Genomic DNA, 20,087 nt, shown 5'->3' with positions numbered 1-20,087 from the left:
GAGAGAGAGAGAGAGAGAGAGAGAGAGAGAGAGAGAGAGAGAGAGACATAATGCTCTCAGGACAAGCTGAACATGATGCCACTTCAGTTAACACAAAAGTGACAAGATATTGCTGGATGGTTGCTAATGCACTTGCATTTCTGCTTGAGAATATGGAAAAATGAACAGTCTTGAATTTAACTGGATTGTATTAATGGAGCCAAACACAGAAACTTCACAGCATTTACATAAACATCAGGGGATAAGAGTTAGAAACAAAGATTGTTCAAATGTATTACCGTATTTTTCGCTCTATAACATGCACCTGACCATAACACGCACATCGTTTTTAGAGGAGGAAAACAAGGAAAAAAATTCTGAATGAAACAGTGGATGTATCATTTTTGTGCTTCATGCTGTGGCCACAGACATGTGATCTGATGGTGAATTTGGGGTAGCTCAATGCAATGATCTTGAGGATCCATGTGGATCCATGCTTTTTAACCACATTTTTGCACCATTGCAGCCCCAGGAAACAGTGGGTGTGTGATTTTTGGGGGGCAGGCTGCTATGTGATCTGATGGTGAATTTGGGGTGGCCCAATCCAAAGATCCTGAGGATCCATGTGGATCCATGCTTTTTAACCACGTTTTTGCACCATTGCAGCCCCAGGCAACAGTGGGTGTGTGATTTTTGGGGGGCAGGCTGCTATGTGATCTGATGGTGAATTTGGGGTGGCCCAATCCAAAGATCCTGAGGATCCATGTGGATCCATGCTTTGTAACTACATTTTAAGTGGGGAGGGAAGGAAAAACACAGAAGGGACAAGGAGCACGAGAGCAGTGTGCAGAGAAGCAGCTGGCTAAGAATGCAGGAGAGGGATTTAACGGGAGGGAGGAAAGAAAGGCAAAAGTTTCCCCAAACCGAAGCCAGCTCTCTCTCTCCTGCATGTTTTCTGGCTGCCTGCGAGGAGCACGGAGAGGAATTAGAAGGAAAGACCTCTGCTTTCCCCTCTGCTTGCCTGGAGGGGAGGGGATTTGCCTGCTCTTTGTTCCGTTTGAGCAAACACAGCAACGAAACAGAGGAGGGTGGGCAGTAAGACCCTGAGGCAGAATGCAGGAAAGCAGCAACTTCCTCTTTTCAGGTTTCCCTCTCCGACGCAACGCACGATTTGATTTTTGCTGATTTTTGTTCCTGCGCTCCCCTAATCGGCTCCAGGGACCCCCACATTCGCTCAATAACACGCACAGACATTTCCCCTTCCTTTTTAGGAGAAAAAATCTGTGTGTAATAGAGAGAAAAATACGGTACTACTCCTGTTTGGTTGTGTGTGGTTTTTTTTCCTTTTCCCTTAACACTTACTTAGTTCGCTTTCTTGCACCTCGTGATAGTAAGAGTAAAGAGGTGTGAAACTAATATAGTAGTGCGCTTCCCAAAAAATAAAAATAAAAAATGTGTTCCAGTGGTTTCCTGTCTGGTTCAGTATAGGTTCAAAGTTTGCACCAAGGACTGATGCTGGCTTTTGGCACTGTGTTGTCAAAGAGCAAGAAACAGTATACACAAACATAGCTGCCGAGAAATCATATGTTGGTTCCAGGATACTGTAAAGAATTATAGAAGTGGTGGAAAACCTGTGGCCCTCCAGTCAGCTAGCAAACGGTCAGTTTTTGGATGTGACATTAATCATAACAGAGTACCAGCACCTCTTCTTTTGCTGCCTATGGCAGCCAATTTGTAATAACAACCACATATCCCCCAACTGTCCTGAGAAAACCGGGACATCCCCTTTTTCCTCATGAGAGCACAGTGGCTATTTTGGGCCCTGTGATCACATGTGATTTCACACCACAATTTGCCCTCGAATAAGTGCTTTTTTCAGGTACAGTATCCCCAAACGTGTGTATCAGACCACTGCATAAGATTGCAGCCCTGGGAAAAAAAATGTTTAGCGGAAATCATCATATGAAATCATGCAAGATCACAATGCCCAAAATGGCTGCCATGGTCTCACAAGAAAAAATGGGAAGATGCACCCCAGAAGATGGCATCCTTGCTTCTCGCTTTGATATGTTGGAGGGTATGCAACCACAGCACTTTTATCAATATATGTGAAACAACACCTCTTTTCTTTTTTACAAAAAAAAAAAGCCTGGAGGATCACAGTTTGCTCTGCCCTGATTTATGGGCTCCATTCGTATTGAAACCAATCAGATAATGCAAGCAAAGCTTTAGGAACCTGACTCAAAGTTAATTCTAGACAAGAATATTGGAAATATCAATTGCTGCCACATGGCTAACACCAATAGTATCCACGGTACAAGAGTAATTTAATTAAGATATGTATGGTGTCCAAACTCACAAAAACTGTATGTTTACAAATGGGAGGCAGAAACAAGAACAACTTGAAACCTTTCAGTTGCCCTTAACTAATTACATAAAGTGTGTGTGTATATATATATATATATATATATATATATATATATATATATATATATATTTGCTTTCGTAGATTTTCACGGGTACAGGAATGCAGGTTTTGGTGTCCTCGGGTGTCTTCCCGTGTAAAAGATGGGGTGTCTAGGCGACGTTTCGACGAGGTCTCACTCGTCATCTTCAGGCTGGTGCTTTCGGCTTCTTGTTACTGGGACAGAGCAGGATCTCAGTGTTTGAGTTCCTATAAATACTGTTGAGGAGGTGTGGTGTATAGCCTCCAATGTTCTGGGCAGAGAGGAAGTTCCCAGGTTAGTGTGTCTTTTCTTCTTTTGTTCCTTAATTACTTGAGGGATATCTTGAGTGATTTCTTGAGTGATATCCTGAGTACCACTTAGGTGGGTCATTAGGTGTGGATTAGTTGCTAAGGCTTTTGTGTCTTGACCTCTTGAACTTTGTGAAGAGTTTTTCTGAGAAGATGGCTGTACTGCACTTAGTTGTGCTCTGGCTTGGCTTCGTGTATAGGGGCGAGCTGTGGTTTTGTGGCCTGTGTCAGCCAGATCTGTGTAGGGATTGCAGGGGGGTGCAGCATCCGGAGGTGCCACCATGGTTTGGCTACTGGATGGTGTCTGTAATTTATCTGTGGAGAGGGTCTGGGTTTGGATCTGGTGTGGTTGATTGGTGATGGCGTTCTGTGTGCCTCTGGCTCTGGTGTCAGTTTTTGTGGGGAGGGCTAATTTCCAGATGTCTGGCAAGCGGGATGTGTCGTCACGCTTGTTCATGTTGTGAGGGTGTTTCTCTATCTCGATGGCTTCCATGATTATTCTCTTGTGGTGATGTTCCATGTTAAAGAGCAATTTGGAATCTGCAAAATTAATTTCGTGTCCTGTTTCTTTCATGTGTTGGAAAAGAGAGGAAGTTTTTTCTTCTTTTTTGACGGCATTCTTGTGTTCTGCAATACGTGCATTTATTCGTCTGTTTGTTTGTCCAATGTACGTGCCAACAACCAACTTCCCTTCCTTGACGTCCTAATCTACAAAAAACCTGATGGCTCCCTAGGACACACTATCTACCGGAAAAAAACACACACCAACCGCTACTTACATGCACAATCACACCACCACCCTGCACAAATAAACTCCGTAGCCAAGACTCTCATCTCCAGAACCAAACGCCTGGCTGACAAAGACCACCTGACAACTGAGTTACAGAATCTCTCAAATGTGTTAATTGCCAATGGATACCAGCAAAACAGGGTTATGAAGCTAATCCAAAAAGAAACACCCCCCAAAAACCAAGACACAGAAGAAAACAATGGCATGGCCCTCCTTCCTTATATCAAGGGCACTACAGATAAAATTAGCAAAATCCTCCATAAACACAATATCAAAACAGCCTTTTGCACCAACCAAAAAATAGCCAATATCCTCAGAAACCCCAAGGATAAAATCCAGTTGGAAAACCAAGGGGTCTATGAAATACCCTGCAAAGTCTGCCCAGCCACGTACATTGGACAAACAAACAGACGAATAAATGCACGTATTGCAGAACACAAGAATGCCGTCAAAAAAGAAGAAAAAACTTCCTCTCTTTTCCAACACATGAAAGAAACAGGACACGAAATTAATTTTGCAGATTCCAAATTGCTCTTTAACATGGAACATCACCACAAGAGAATAATCATGGAAGCCATCGAGATAGAGAAACACCCTCACAACATGAACAAGCGTGACGACACATCCCGCTTGCCAGACATCTGGAAATTAGCCCTCCCCACAAAAACTGACACCAGAGCCAGAGGCACACAGAACGCCATCACCAATCAACCACACCAGATCCAAACCCAGACCCTCTCCACAGATAAATTACAGACACCATCCAGTAGCCAAACCATGGTGGCACCTCCGGATGCTGCACCCCCCTGCAATCCCTACACAGATCTGGCTGACACAGGCCACAAAACCACAGCTCGCCCCTATACACGAAGCCAAGCCAGAGCACAACTAAGTGCAGTACAGCCATCTTCTCAGAAAAACTCTTCACAAAGTTCAAGAGGTCAAGACACAAAAGCCTTAGCAACTAATCCACACCTAATGACCCACCTAAGTGGTACTCAGGATATCACTCAAGAAATCACTCAAGATATCCCTCAAGTAATTAAGGAACAAAAGAAGAAAAGACACACTAACCTGGGAACTTCCTCTCTGCCCAGAACATTGGAGGCTATACACCACACCTCCTCAACAGTATTTATAGGAACTCAAACACTGAGATCCTGCTCTGTTCCAGTAACAAGAAGCCGAAAGCACCAGCCTGAAGATGACGAGTGAGACCTCATCGAAACGTCGCCTAGACACCCCATCTTTTACACGGGAAGACACCCGAAGACACCAAAACCTGCATATATATATATATTTCTAGTTGTTGAAGTAACATAATAGTACATAAAATTACTTAGGATAAGTTGTCTTGTAAATATGGGGAACGTTTTGCATGCTTTGTTTTGCATTTACATACATATAGAGAGAGCACACTGAAAATTTGAGGTTTGTAGGATCATCTTTTCCTAATTCACAGTGATTTCTGAAGAGGGCAAAGACACACAGTAAAGAGATATGCTAAGCTGGTTTTGAGATAGTCTTTCCCATCCTGTTTTGTTATTATTATTCTTTTATTTATCATTTATTAAATTTGTATATGACCCTTCATCCCAAGATCACAGGCTGGTTCACAACATAAAAATACAAAATAAGAACACAAAAATACCATCTTTGCCAGCATTTTGAGTTGCTATGCTTTAGCTAAGGTCCAACCCAGAATTGCAACTGCTTAGACTTATTGAAATCAATGAGCTCAGGTAAGGGATGGAGGAGCAATTCAATTCAGGACACATTTAAAGCCAGCTCTAGCCAATTTGAAATTTCTAAAATAGTATATGAACCAAAATGCAGTTATCCTTCAAATTCTCATCCAAATTTTACAATACAGAACTCCCAATTAAACAATGCTTATAAAATGCACATGTTAAAGGGAAATGTGGATAAAATGAATATATAAGTGAAAATAATGTACAAAATGCATTATATTAGCTGAAAATGCTTGCAATAATGTGTGCATTGGTAAAAAAAATCAGGTTTTCTTGAGCTGTGACTCCTGCATTGCAAGGGGTTAAACTAAATGACCCTCGGTGTATCTTCCAACTCTACAATTCTATGATTTTATTATATTCACAGTAAAATGCTGGTGAATTTTTGTTTTAAAAATTCACTAACTGCTGCAAAATTCCTAGCTCAGATGCACTTCAACACTATGTTGGCCTCAGACTTCAGAGGATAATGTCTTCTTATACATCTTGAGTCAATGGCCTTGCTCACATATCACAGATCACAATAAGCCAGAGCATTAATAATAGTATTGATTAATTTCATTTCCTGCCATTCATCCCAGAGGAGCCCAGGGCACCCAACATCAAAATAGTAAAACAAAATGATTTATGAGAAAATAAAAACATATTATAATTTTAAAAGAAAAGTTAAAAACCATCTAAACCATTTAAAATCTTTTAGAACATCTAAATATATATATAAGTAGAGCTTATTATTTGCTCATCCAAATGTAATGGTTGCTGTTTTGCTCATCCCTGAGCTTTTTAGGCCAGCACCGGATGGCAGCAAAGCAAAGGGTTGGTTTAGCTCTTCAACTGAACCTGGAGGCATGGTCAAGGTCTTTCCTCCTTAACCTATAACCATAGGACCAGAATCATAATTTGGACAACTTGCTAAGTCAGACCTCAGCACAGTTGCCACACCACACTGACCTAAAAAGCCTGGGTAGGCGTGATGTCACGATGTGATGTGTGAATGAGGCCACAGTAATTTCCTTATCGGAAGGTGTGAAGGATGATTCCAATGGGATCGTGCCTCTCTGTATATAAGCAACTACAGAAAATGTGACCTAACAAAAGTTGAAATAAATAAAATAAATACAGTGGTGCCTCAGGTTAAGTACTTAATTCGTTCCGGAGGTCTGTACTTAACCTGAAACTGTTCTTCACCTGAAGCACCACTTTAGCTAATGGGGCCTCCTGCTGCCACCACGCCGCCGGAGCACCATTTCTGTTCTCATCCTGAAGCAAAGTTCTTAACCTGAAGCACTATTTCTGGGTTAGCGGAGTCTGTAACCTGAAGCGTATGTAACCTGAAGCGTATGTAACCTGAGGTACCACTGTAAATAAATTGTCCAGTAGCACCTTAGAGACCAACGAAGTCTCTAAGGTGCTACTGGACAATTTATTTATTTATTTTGACTGCATCAGACCAGCCCGGCTACCTACCTGAATGTAACAAAGGATGCCTCTGGTGCTGAGTAGGGGCCTTCCAGCCCTGAGTAGGGAAAGCATTGTCCCGTCCCACCCCCAAAAATGATGCAGCCACCATTAAAAAAATAAAATTCAAAATGGTGTATAACAACAACAAAAACCTCTGTATTTTCTTAATTTCTACTCCATTGTTGCAGTATTACCCTGGTTCCGCCAAGACCCCCTGGGCTTTGGGAGCTGATGACAGTGGCACCTAGCGGTGGCGGCTCCATCAACTGAAGGCTTGCTGCAGCTTGGCCGAGCTGCTAACTTCCATTGTTCCAGAAGGCATGCTGCATTTTGTCTCCTCTCATTATGCAGCCCGCAAGGAGGCTTGTAAGATTACTCTCTGAAGATGCAAGAATTGGTTAATTTTGCACCGTTTCTCCCTGTCATTATAATCTTTGCCACAAGAATAGCTCCATTCTGTGAAATGTTCTGTTCTCAGCACAGCCATTGTCATGTGAATGAGCTATCATTGAAGCCTAATGCCCGAGATGCTTTCTTCTCACATTCATGACATTTGTATTTCAGTGACAAAGATTACAGGGTGGGGTGGGGGAGAGAAGGAAGGAGGATCGGAGTGAAAGAAATTTAATCCGAGCTCTTGATCATTTTTAAATTCTAATTTTATGGTCTATTCTTCCTCTTGATGCAGAAGCACTTTCCTTCATTTACTTAAGAAAAAAAAATAAAAAAGAGAAGAATTGAACACATGGAACTAAGCCTTGGGATGTTTGCGTTCTAATGGTCTCTGCATTACAGTTGCCATATCAGTGTAAATTGCTAGTGGGGAGAGACTAAAAGCCATGACATTCTAATTTTCACATATATGACATGTGCTTTATTGGCGCTCTGATAGGAGCAGAGCAGGATGGGTTGTGTATTGTATTATGTTCCTGTGTGTGTATGTGTGTGTTTGTGTTTTTCTGATGGATGCATCAGAACTCCATGTGCACCAGAGATTCAAGGATCAATTATATAGGAAAATATTTTGATGTATTCCCACCCCCCCCCCCTGAAGTGGGGAAAAACAGTAGCACTGGAACACCTGCTTTTCATGTAAAAGGTCCCAGATTCAGTCCCTAGTATCTTCAATTAGGGCTGGGAAAGAGTCCTGTCTGAAATCCAGGAGAACCCCTGCCAATGAGTGTAGATACTCTGGCTCTTGGACAACAACATTTCTCACAACCAGAGAAAAGGCTAAGGTAGGCAAGCCTTCTTATGTTACCTGGAATCCCACATGGCGTGGCTACCAAGCAAGAAACCCAGGTTCTTATTCAGGGGCACCAGCTCCTGAGGGCTGACCCCTTTTGGCCATTATTATTATTATTACTATTTATTATGTTAATTAAATTTGCATATCATCTTTCATTCGAAGATCACAGAGTGGTTGACAACATAAAAAGACAAAATGAGAACACAAAATATATAAAAACAAAAACAAGGAAATACCCCCCCCACACACACACACATTTATAAGGACATAGAATAGTTACAGGTAGGTAGTTGTGTTTGTCTGCCGTAGTCAAAACAAAATAAAAAAATTCCTTCCAGTAGCACCTTAGAGAGCATGCACACGAAAGCTCATACCAATAACAAACTTAGTTGGTCTCTAAGGTGCTACTGGAAGGAATTTTTTTATTTTGTAAGGACATAGAATGTTCATCAGTCCAAGGCCTGGTTAAAGAGTAATATTTTTGCCTGGCGTCTGAAGATATGTAATGAAGGTGTCAGGTGAGCCTCCCTGAGGAGAGCATTCCACAAACAGTAAGCCTCCATAGAAAAGACCTGTTCTCATGTTGCCACCCTCTGGACCTCTCATGGAGGAGGCATATGAAGAAGTGTCCAAGATGGTTGGCACAGCATCTGGGTTGGTTTGTATGGGGAGAGGCGGTTCTTGACTAAACGTGTGCTTCCTTGGCTGGGCCTTTGAGAAAGGTTGAGGTTGTGAAGATTGTACAGCTGGAAGGTACCATAGGCTGCTTTCAAAAATTGTTTTGATCTTCCTTGTGAAAGTTTCAGAGTGTATGCTTTTTTGATTTGATGTTATACTGTTTTGCCTATGCACCTTACCCTAGGACTATTTGCAAAGGACATATGTTATAAATACTGCAATCAGTAAATTTTGGACACAAGTGGTTCATTGTTAGGCTACGATCCTATACACAATTACCTGGGAGTAAGTCCCATTGAACTCAGTGGGCATAGGCTTCAACTGTTAGGAAGCAACATGTACTAAATTGAAATTATTGGCAAATAGATAGGTTTGTGGTAGTAATCAATGGCATGGCACTACAGCCTTTTAAATGTGTCTGTAGGAAGGGGTGTTATTGCTTTGCTGTTTTGTTTTACTTACTTGTTTTTATCCTGTATTTTATTCTGGGAACCGCCCTGAGTTCTTTTGATAAATCTAATTAATAAAATAAATAAAGACCTCTCCAAACCAGATTGCCCCACTTTTAAAGTGGCTTCTATGCAGCACATCACTCTTCTGACAGTCCACCTACATTTCATTTCTCCCTCAGCCTCCCCATCTCAAATACAGCTTAAGCTTACCTTGCTATTTTATGAGCCCTGGAGTTCCTTCTGTTTTAGCAGGTAATTTCATGGGGAGGGGGTGTTTCAGGATGCACATCAAGGGGTAAATTATTACGGCATGGCAAGCAAAACATTCCTATCTGAGACATTTTATTTGCAGTGATTTTTTTGTTCCTGACCAAGGATTCAAAATAATTGTTTTTTTGATGATCTTTCATGCAGTGTGACTGTAAAGAGAAATCTGAACTGTCAGAATGATATCTGGATAGCTGACAGGGATCCACTATGCCGTCACATTCAGAGATTTTAATTGCATTCAAACAGCATACTGTATGTCAAAAAGGCCACCCCCTCCAATCCCAATTCATTGTGTAAAGAAACTTTTAAAAATATTTTTTCCTACAAGCTAGATAATACTGAACATTGTAATCCAAATGAACGTCACATATTATCAGTCTCGTTCGCTCTCTTTAAATAAATGTTTGCAGATTCCACTTTTGATACTCTGAATAGCAAGTCCTCATTATTTTCTGTTTCTACAGGTTAGAGAGTTCTAATGTCAAAATGTAATCTTTGAGATAGTTTCATTTGCCTAGCCTAACCTCTTTGATCAAATGAGCACCGTTTCTACTTTTCAAAATACTACACTCAGGATCCGTGCATTCTCTTAATCATTGCTCAATTTCTTTTATCTGCGCTCCTTCCCCCCCCCCCCTTGCACTCATAACAAGACCTGCAAGATCTGAACTCTAGTCCATATTTTTAATGTTACAGTTCTATAGATAATGTATTTTTTTGATTTAGTTCACAGGTAACCTACTTAAAGATATCTAGATATGTATCTCAGAATTCTTAGATAAAATGTTCAAGTAGTTGATTCCCACTTTTGACAACAAAGACTTTTTTCCCCCTAAGAGAGAGAGAGAGAGAGAGAAATCCATAGGGACCTACCTAATAAGTACATGGCTTTACTTTTTCTCCCTATATCACAGGATTTCGTTTCAGGGTCCCCTTATTTTTCTACACTTGCTTTGGTTTCCTTTTTGCTGTTTGCTTTTAGAGTGCTACAGAAAAATAAAGCCCTCTAATAACTAGATAGTAGCTGTAAGATGGTCTATCTTTGAAACTGGGGTAGATGTTCACAAGATGCAATAATTGAGGTGGAATGCAGCAACACAGAAAGCTGCCTTATACCTATTGGTGCACCTACAGCATTGCACACTGACTGGAGTCACTCTCCAGGGTTTCAAACTGAGGACATTTCAAGCCCTGCCTGGAGGTGCCTATATCTTCTGCATGCACAGCAGACGCAGTGCCACTGAGCTACAGCCCATTCAGATGGCCTCATTTCTCGCTGGTGCTGCTATAGACATTGCTAAACCAGGAGCCCCATGGAAGACTCATCTGTGGCATTTTGGTTCACTGCCCAAAATATGCCAAAAGGACAGGTGCCTTTATTTAGAACAAGAAATACCCACTTCCCCTGCTGGAAGGGTTACCAGCTACAATGAGGACAAAGATCCTGTATTTTTTCATTCATAGTCATGCAAGCCCGTCTTTGCTCACACTGACAGGGCTATGGCATGCCAAGCCGCACCTGCTGAAATCCTTCTTCTATATAGCGATTCATAGCGCCTGGTCAGATTGACCCAGGAGCAGCATCAGTGCTTACCATGGTTGAGCACCTTGTAAGTACCTCTTCAGCCTTTTAAAAATCAGCACCTTCCCAACATTTGAGACTCCAAGTAATAAGAGAGAGAGAGAGAGAGAGAGAGAGAGAGAGAGAGAGAGAGAGAGAGAGATATTTTGCTGGCATCTTTCCATCTTGAGAGGCAATGAAGTGCACCTCCAGGGGTGAAGTCAAACTGCTGGAGAACCACAGCGCCTGCTGTGGCTGCACTGACCAGTAACTAACAACTGCTGCTTCCCATGTTGTTTTTGCTGTGTTAGCAGCACTGAAGTAACCTCTCCGGGATGCAAGCCTGGGCAATATGTATAGAGGTCCTGCCCAGATTACAAGACATCACTCTCTGCCCCATTGATATGGTCCAAAGGAAAGCAGAGCAATATATTTGGCTGGAATTGCTGGAAGGAGGCATACAAGGTGCATACAAGGGACTCCACTCCAGATCTGAGTAGAGCAGTGTTTCCTAACCTTGGGTCTCCAGCTGTTTTCGGACTAGAATATCATCCCTGACCACTGGTCTTGCTAGCTAGGGATGATGGGAGTGGTAGTCCAAAAAGAGCTAGAGACCAAAGGTTGGGAAACACTGGTGTAAAGTTTCATCTTTAGCCTTTTCTTCTCCACCCCACCATGTGAGCCACTTACTAGATGTGAAATACCTATTAAAACCTTAGGTGCATGTGCTAGTCTAGGGTTTGTATCAATACCTCTGCTTGATAAGATAATATAGGTCTGGGTAGAATGATCCTGTGTTCTACTTTACATAGAACAGTCCTCTTTTGAATGGCTCTCAGAGGGTGATCCTCTCTCTTTAGGAAAATCCTATGTTTGAAGGGCTGTCCGGTCCAAATCTAAGTTTAAGATAACGTTCCAGATCACCTTGAAGTCACCCATCAACAGTTAGCAAACTGAGCAGGAATGTGTCACCTGTCACAATTAGGCACTGGGCAAACCAACTTTATTTGTGCCAACATGTGAAGCAAAATGAAGTTATCCTTCAAAAATCACAGGGTTTCAGACAGGGGTCTTTTCGAACCCTATCTGGAGCTGTTGGGGGATGGCATCTGAGATATTCTGTATGCAAAACACATGTTCTACCACTGAACATCTTCAAATGTAAAACATTCCCCCCATGCAGAAAACTAGTGTGTCAGGGAGAAGGGTTCTAGCCTAGTTTTCTCTTTGAGATACTTGCTTTCAGTGTGTGGATTCCCTTCCTTGTATGAAGGCATTCAATCCCATGTGTTTCTACTGGAATTTTGATCTGGTATACTCCAGGCACTGGTGAACTATCTCAACAGGAACTAGGCCTTGGGTGCCTAACCTTTGGATGGTTTAATGTATGCTTTTGGTTTGTAATAATATTGCTATCCATTTCAAGCACATGTTTAAATCGAAAAGCCGATTACAATTTCTCAAATGAGACATTAAAATAAAAACCCACACTGCCTTTTTAGGCCTGTGGTACATAAGAGAGGTTCTTTCCACAGAAAACGGTAACCCTGATCACTAAGAACGGACTTATTTGCAGTATTTGGTGTGTACATTGAAAATAAAGCACATAAGGCAAGGGAATAAAACGACAAATCCCTCACAATAGGTATCAGCCATGTTCACAGGGCAGCTTTTACATATACATTTACAAATGCAACAGTCACTATTTTTGGCATTAGTTATATGCATGTTACTATGGCAACTTGGAGCATCGCATTTTGCACATGCCCCCTCTCTGTGTGGTAGGGAACACCATGAATGCCGAGAGAAAAATAGTAAGTAAACACCCATACAAAGGTGCTCTTAATGCACCATTAAAATGCTCAGGAAGTACGGTATGAAGGTAAGGTTGGTAAGGTTGAAGTAGAAGGATATGGGAAATGATAGTAAACTGGTGAAATTATCATTAATAGTATCAATGAAAAATGTAGCTCTGGCCTGCTACTATATTAGCAGCTCCCTCCTTGTCTCCCAAGTAAGTACTTAGATACATATCACTTGATTGTATCCAGGTGTCTCAAACAAAGAGAATGTTTAATGCAAGGCATATGAATTCAGTGCGAATGAACGCAACCCTTCTATACAACCAGACCATCTTTAACCTCTCAGTTTTTGTCTTGAAAGGGAACACGTCCAAAACTTTCAGAAATTGTGCTTGGGAATCTTTAACTGTGTTGGGTTTTTTAAACAATGGGTTGAATAGAGTTCACTTGGGGAGTGACTCAAAACAATCTGTTCTGCTCTACTAGTTACGCTATTGATAACTGTTTGATGTGCTGAAAGCTTGTCAGGGGAAGCAGCTTTTGCCTGAAGTTACAAAGGTGTTTTGCATTTTTGTCTCACTAACCCAAGGTGATCCCGCTAAAGGTATGTTGTCCCTCAACTCTTCCCTTCACCTTCTTCACAGATATCACAGTAGCAGCTGCATCACTATGAAATATGGCAATGCTACTTTCATATCATTTCCCCCTTCACCATTTCCATTCGTTTTTCTTTATTTACTTCTTTGTTGTTTCTCATTTGCCCCTCTTTGTTCCATTCTGCACACTTGCGGTCCACACAATCAAGTTGGCTAGAGAATTTCCTCATGTGAGCATATGCTTGTGGGGAGGCATTTTGGTCTGCATCTTGATAAAAAGGGTGGGGGGGGTTGGAGGGGGGAGGTTCCTTCAGGACAAATCTACCTGTGAGTTAATGTACCAGCCTGCCATTTCAAGCAAAATCCAGTTTGCAAGGAGCTGATTTTTAAAGTGGCTTCTAGGGGAAACCCCTCGTGTGGCCTGGCTCAAATTATGCCCTGAACAAACAAAAAAATCCAGATTATTGCATGGACTCCAATATGAATTTAATGTGTTACCTATTCACACATTGCTTGTGACCTTTAGAGTGCCACGGGATTCCATCTGTAGCACAGTAACGAAGCTACGTTTTGTGTGTCTGTAAAAAAGCAATGGGCAAATCACCATGGGTGACAGGAGAGCTGTGTCAAATTAAGCAAAACAGTTTTCAGCTCAGTTTAATTAAATCAATGCACTCCCACATATCAGCCTGCCATTTCCTTTTGGGTATCAAGCCTCGCTTGATGCAACTGCATTGAAATACAAAGGATCAAAGGTTTAATGTCTTAACAAAGAGGGCTCAGTGACCCTGTAGTGGTTAACTAGCTCCAGGGATGGTTGCAGCAGACCCTCTCCTGCAATCTGCTTTTGCACGTGCTGAATCCCTTCCAAATCATGCAGGGTTCCTAATAATGTGGAATCCTATGCATGCACACTTCTGTGCATCTAGGATCCCCCTTTACAGATATGTACTCAATGTGTGAACAAGACATATAGGGTGAACCGGGAGATGCAGTCCTGTTACTGTTCCCCACACTGGCACTCCACATTGAAGACTAGTGGCTGAAAATCCCTAAGGAAAAGCAGAGGATTGGTGCATTGATTATTAAAAACAGCATGTGACAAAATTTACAGTGCCATCTTATGCATTGAGAAGCAAGTTCTATTGTGTTCAGTGAGGCTCGCTTCCTGCTGAGTGTGTTTTGGACTATTGGCTAAAGAGAGAAGCAGTGATAGGCAACTCTGTGTACAAAAGAGGTGTCTGTGATCTTGTAAGTTTTAGAGCAGTTCCTACAAAGTGTCAAGATTGTTTCTTCCACTGACTTTCAACAGATGTTTAGCAGATTAATCCTTTTGTTTGTGGTATCAGGAACAGAAGAAAATTGTGCATGGGGAGGACAAATGAGAAATTTAGGTGGAAATCAGGATGGGGAGGAAAGACCCAGGTAAACTGGAAAGTAAAAGGAAATGAACAGTGAAATAAAGTGATCTGAATGAACAGAGCTTCTTCAGAGGTGGGGCGGGGGGGGAGTTTCAGAAGCCTGGGGGTTGCCTGCAGAAAGAGTAACAAGAAAGAAAGTATACAAGAGAAAGAAACAGTGGAAGAGATCGATGGCAGCTGGGATAAATATATGAGCCAGAAACTTGTGCTAATAAATGTTTGCATTTTATCCACCGACTTCCCTGTTATATTTTTGCACATGGTCTGCAGTGAGTTATTTTGTATTGCTTTTAGAAGACATCTGAAGGCAGCCCTGTTCAGGGAAGTTTTTAATGTCTGATGTTTTATTGCGTTTTGATTTGTTGGAAGCCACCCAGAGTGGCTGGGGGAACCCAGTCAGAGGGTCAGCATATAAATAAATAAATAAAATTAATAATAATAATAATAATAATAATAATAATAATAATAATAATAAGAGTTCTAGACAATGGGAAAACTATTATGGAACTATGGGACTACATATAACTCCAGCAAGTTGCGCTGGCTCTCAGTTTGTTCCCCAGGTACAATTTAAGATGCCTGTCCAATGTGCAGCCATCGAGATCTTTTATGGTGGTCCTTGGCAACATTTGATGCTCCTCCCAAGCCCTTACACTGCCTTCCCAAACCTGAGTATGCAAGGCACTGGGCTTTGGAGGCATGAGAGCTCTGATAGGGTCCTAGATTCTTCCCATCTGCTTTCCAAAGCCTAGTTAGCACTTTCCCAGATTAGGAAAGTAGGTGGGAGGGCTCTAGGACCCTGCCAGAGCCTTATGTGCCTTGCTTAGCCAACTTTGGGAAGACAGCACAAGGGGGGGTGTCGCTCCCTGCTCCTCTGTGACAAGGCAGTTTGTGGTCCACAGGTTCTGTGTCAAAGTACTCTTGCAACCCACTTTGTGTTAAAAGTTGGACTGCCCTGCCCTAAATGGCCTGGGTCCATATTGTTTGAAAGTCTGTCTTCTCTCATTTAAGTCTTCTATCTTTTATTATCTTCAACAGAGGTTTTGCCGTTAGAGGCACAGTTATTTGAGATACGAGACAGGGCCATCACTAAGGTTGTGGAATGCCCTTCCTTGCGGAGCTTGGTTGGTTTGATTTATCCTTTCTGTAAACAGTCAAGACCTTATTTTGTCAGGGTTTCAGATAATTTTAACTTCACACCCTGCTACTGTTTCATGTTGCTCTGCTTTTTAAGCTCTCCATTCCTGTATGTTTTAGTGTGGTATTATTGTAGCGTTGTTGTAGATGCTTTTGATTGATATTTTGAGCAACATTGGAGGCCCTTGTAGCTGAAAGGTGGTAGAGAAATTCACTAATTATTTATTTTAAAGTGTGTTTTGCTAATCCATCCATCTTCCATGTAGACATGAGAAATAGGAAATGTGGTCCTGTGACATTTCTGACTTTGACTACTCTGCATACAGATTTTGGTACAAACTTGAGTATGATACAAGTTTCATTACTGGAGAGTTAAGGAAGGAGGCAGAGGCAAAAACAGTAGTAGAATGTGGACTGAAATAATCATGTGAAGCTTAGACTTCCATTGTCACTATGCAACAGAACCTACTTCGCACTATTCTTGGCTTCACCGTTAATTGGACCATTGCCATTATGCCTTTTTGCTCAGGAATTCTCGATTTCTGACTGCTGCTGGCTTGCGCCCTCCCTCACTTCATTCATGGGTAGCTTTGAAAGGTGGTCTGCTTTGACATGTACATCATTAGACAGGAGAAGGGAAGCAAGGTATCAATATCAGAAATGAGCAATAGCAGGAAGAGGCATGTGGCAGGAAAAGAAAACAATTAGAAACAGTTTAGTGTCCTGAAGAAAAATCGTCAGTGCCAAGTTGGGCTGACAGAATCCTCTCTGGGGGAAATGGGGAGGCGAATCGGAACACACTCAACACTTCACACAATGCTTCATCAAAGACATAAAATGGATGTACTTTTTGTGCACAAAATATGGCAATGCTAGGCATGGTTGCTAATGTGACCTACTGGGCTTTGAGGGGGCTACTTTAAATCAGCCAAGTGCTTGAGACTTTCATTTGCAAGACAAATTTATTTTTGTTGTGTGGTTGTGTATGATTATTATTATTACACCACACCCATCTGGCTGGGTTGCTTCTGATTCTGTTTGTTTGTTTCAGCCAGATTTTTGTCCTGGCATGAATTTCCAAACCCACCATACCTTGAGAACATGAAAAAGAAAAGAAAAAAATGCTGAACACCTACTGTAAAACAGCAACAAAAATTAGATTTGGCTTGAGCTAAGCTGCTTGTACCTTCTTTATTGATCAGAAGATGAAATATAATTTTTCCAAGTCCTAAATGCCAGATAAGTAAACACTAAGTGAATAGTATTTATTAGGTTACATTAAGGTTGCAGGAGTTTACTCTCCTTTAACACAGTTGGACTTACTTATGAGTAAACACACACAGGATTGCACAGTTAAGAATCCATTTATTCAGGCTTTATTTCACTGCAGTCTACTCAGCCAATAAGTGAGGAAACCACTGTTCTTCCTTGACCTTTTCTCTCAAACTTAACATAATTGCAAGGCAGGGTGGTTGGAGAGCAATCTAAACAGGAGGTTTCTGGTTTCTGATTCACAAACCTCTGAAACTTATAATGAAGATGATAAAAAAGAGCATGGCATGGTTCTCTGCAAGCTCTCAGTCTGTTGCATAGAATTTCTTAATGCATAAATGCTTAATTTTATAAACGTTACTTCATGGAGAAAGACTGTAGCTCAGTGGTAGAGCATATGCTTTGCATTCAGAAGGTCTCAAGTTCAATCCCTGGAATCTCTCCAATTAAACAATCTCAGGTAGCTGGCTTAGAAATGCTTGACTAGACAGATCAATGGTTTGAGTCAACAAGGGGGGGGGGATCAGATGATGCCCCTATATGTTCCAGGAGTGTAATCTGTACAGCCGAATCCACTGTTCCCACCACTATGCATGGCAGTCAAAAGTCCTTGTCATCCGCACATTTGGCTTATATGTGATGGAGCTCTGCCAACTGGGGATGAGGGAAATTTGATGTTGTATGCATTCGAATGAGAAACTACCTAATTTGCACTTCTCAAACCAATAAGCAAACTGAAACGCAATTATCCATCAAAATACGCACACTTTGAATTTTGCAATGTAGTTCTCCAAGCAAACAATGTGTACCATACATGAATTCAATGCAAGAGGAGTGTTTGCACGAATATCCCCTAATATAAGTCAGCTTTATATAGTTGGCTGAGTATTGTTTTTACTGGCTCTCAGTGGCCTTATGAGGAGCGGTTGAGGGGGTTGGTTATGTTTAGCCTGCAAAAGAGGAGACTGAGAGGAGATTTGAAAGACATCATGACAAGGAAGGAAATTCCAACTAAACATCAAGAAGAACTTTCTGACAGTTAGAGCTGGTCGACAGTGAAACAGACTCCCTCGTGAGGTAGTGGATTCTCCTTCTTTGGAGATTTCTAAGCAGAGGTTGGATGGCCTTCTGTCATGTATGATCTAGTTAAGATTCCTGCATTGCAGGGGTTTGGCCTAGATAGCACTCAGGTCCCTTCCAAATCTACAATTCTATGATAGTTTTTATTTTTGGTTGCATTGTTGGCATTTATGTTTGTTTGCTAATGTTGCAAGCCACCTTGAAAGATGATTACCCAGAAAGGCAACTAGAAATATTTAAAAATAAATAAACAGATATCAGTTACATAATATATTCATTTAAGCATTATATATTCAAGTGGAGATTACTCTTTTGGCTGACCAAACTAATGAATTTTCAGCTACAGCAGTGCAAACAATATCTTTGACTGCAGACTTGGCAAAGTTATGTTCTGCTCCAGTGCTTTAATAAATAGTGTACTTCTGTGGAATGTGGCTCAGAATCTCTACATTGTCATCACCTCTGATGCCTGTTGACAGCTCATAAGATTCTGCTTAAAAGGCCATCTTGTTGGCCATCCCCACCCCACCCACTTGCACCATACTTCTCTGCTATGCATTGAAACAGATGAACATCAACACCAGGGATGGATGCTGCACCCAGCATTTGAGCTGAGGTTTGGATCTTGACCCTTAGGATCAGGGCCAGAACTAGGCATTTCATTCTACCCTATCGCCACTCCTGGCACACGTACTATTTTATTGGAGGCCCACAGGAACTGGGTTGGTACATTTTGTACTTTTCCCCTTATGTAAGAAATATATGGTGCTGTGAGTTACTCTGCAAAGTGAAAAATCCCTAGTGGATATTGAATCTTTTTCAGGAAGGATAAGAAAAGAACAAATGGATTCATTTCAGAGAACCAGGAAGCTATGATGAAGATGGATGTGGCCAACTTCTGTGTTCTAGAAGGCCATAATGTCCTCCAGATTTTATGCACAGGCCACATGATGGTGCCAACAGCACCCTAGCAGTTCTTGACCTATTTCTCATTTGGCCTCTAGCGGTGATGACCTCCAAATATTTTTGACTGCCACTCTCATCATCCTCGGCCAGTGGTCCTGGTGGCTGAGGCATGGTGAAAGCCATAGCTCAAAATACCTGGAGGGCACTAGATGGTGGGAGGCTCTTCTAGAAGTTTTTCTGGAGCCCAGAAGTATATTTTGCTGCAAAATCACCCCGAAACCTTTGCCATCATAGATCATATACACCTGGTCTGGCCATTTCATACAAAATCCAGAGAGGAAATGTCAGATTAAAATGTGAAATTATTTTATTTTATTTTATTTTACACTGGGGGGGGGATTCTACTTGAGTGATACAGTAGGGTTTTTTTATTATTATTATTCACACTGTTGCTTTGTGGGTCATGTCTGTCTGTCTGTCTGTCTGTCTGTCTCTTCCAGAGCTGACAACAACCACAGTACCACCTAGCTTTGTGGGTATGCAGCTATCCATCGCTGAAATCCTCTCACAACAGATTACACTCTTTAAGTGTACAGGACATATAAAGTGGATGCAATCCTGCTTGCACAAATCAATGACAAAATTAACATTAGCTGCAGTCAGATCAAGTTCAGTAAAAGCAGATAAAGTGAATTAAAATATACAGGTTAATGAGTTGATTCTAAAATTAACTTGCGTGTCTCACTAAAGATGGAAATGTCAAGCTTAGAACTAAATAGAGGTCGGTGTTTAAAGACCACACTAATCACAGGAATTAGTGCATCCCGACATTGATTTATTTACAATGAATCTTTCTGGAATGAAGAAAAAGGCTGCCTCCGCAGTACTAAACTCACAAAATCTTTAGAACAAGATAGTCAGCACAAG

Source organism: Podarcis muralis, chromosome 8 (genome assembly GCF_964188315.1).
Source record: "Podarcis muralis chromosome 8, rPodMur119.hap1.1, whole genome shotgun sequence".
NCBI classification, from domain to species: domain Eukaryota; kingdom Metazoa; phylum Chordata; class Lepidosauria; order Squamata; family Lacertidae; genus Podarcis; species Podarcis muralis.
Note: the sequence above shows the minus strand (reverse complement) of the source record.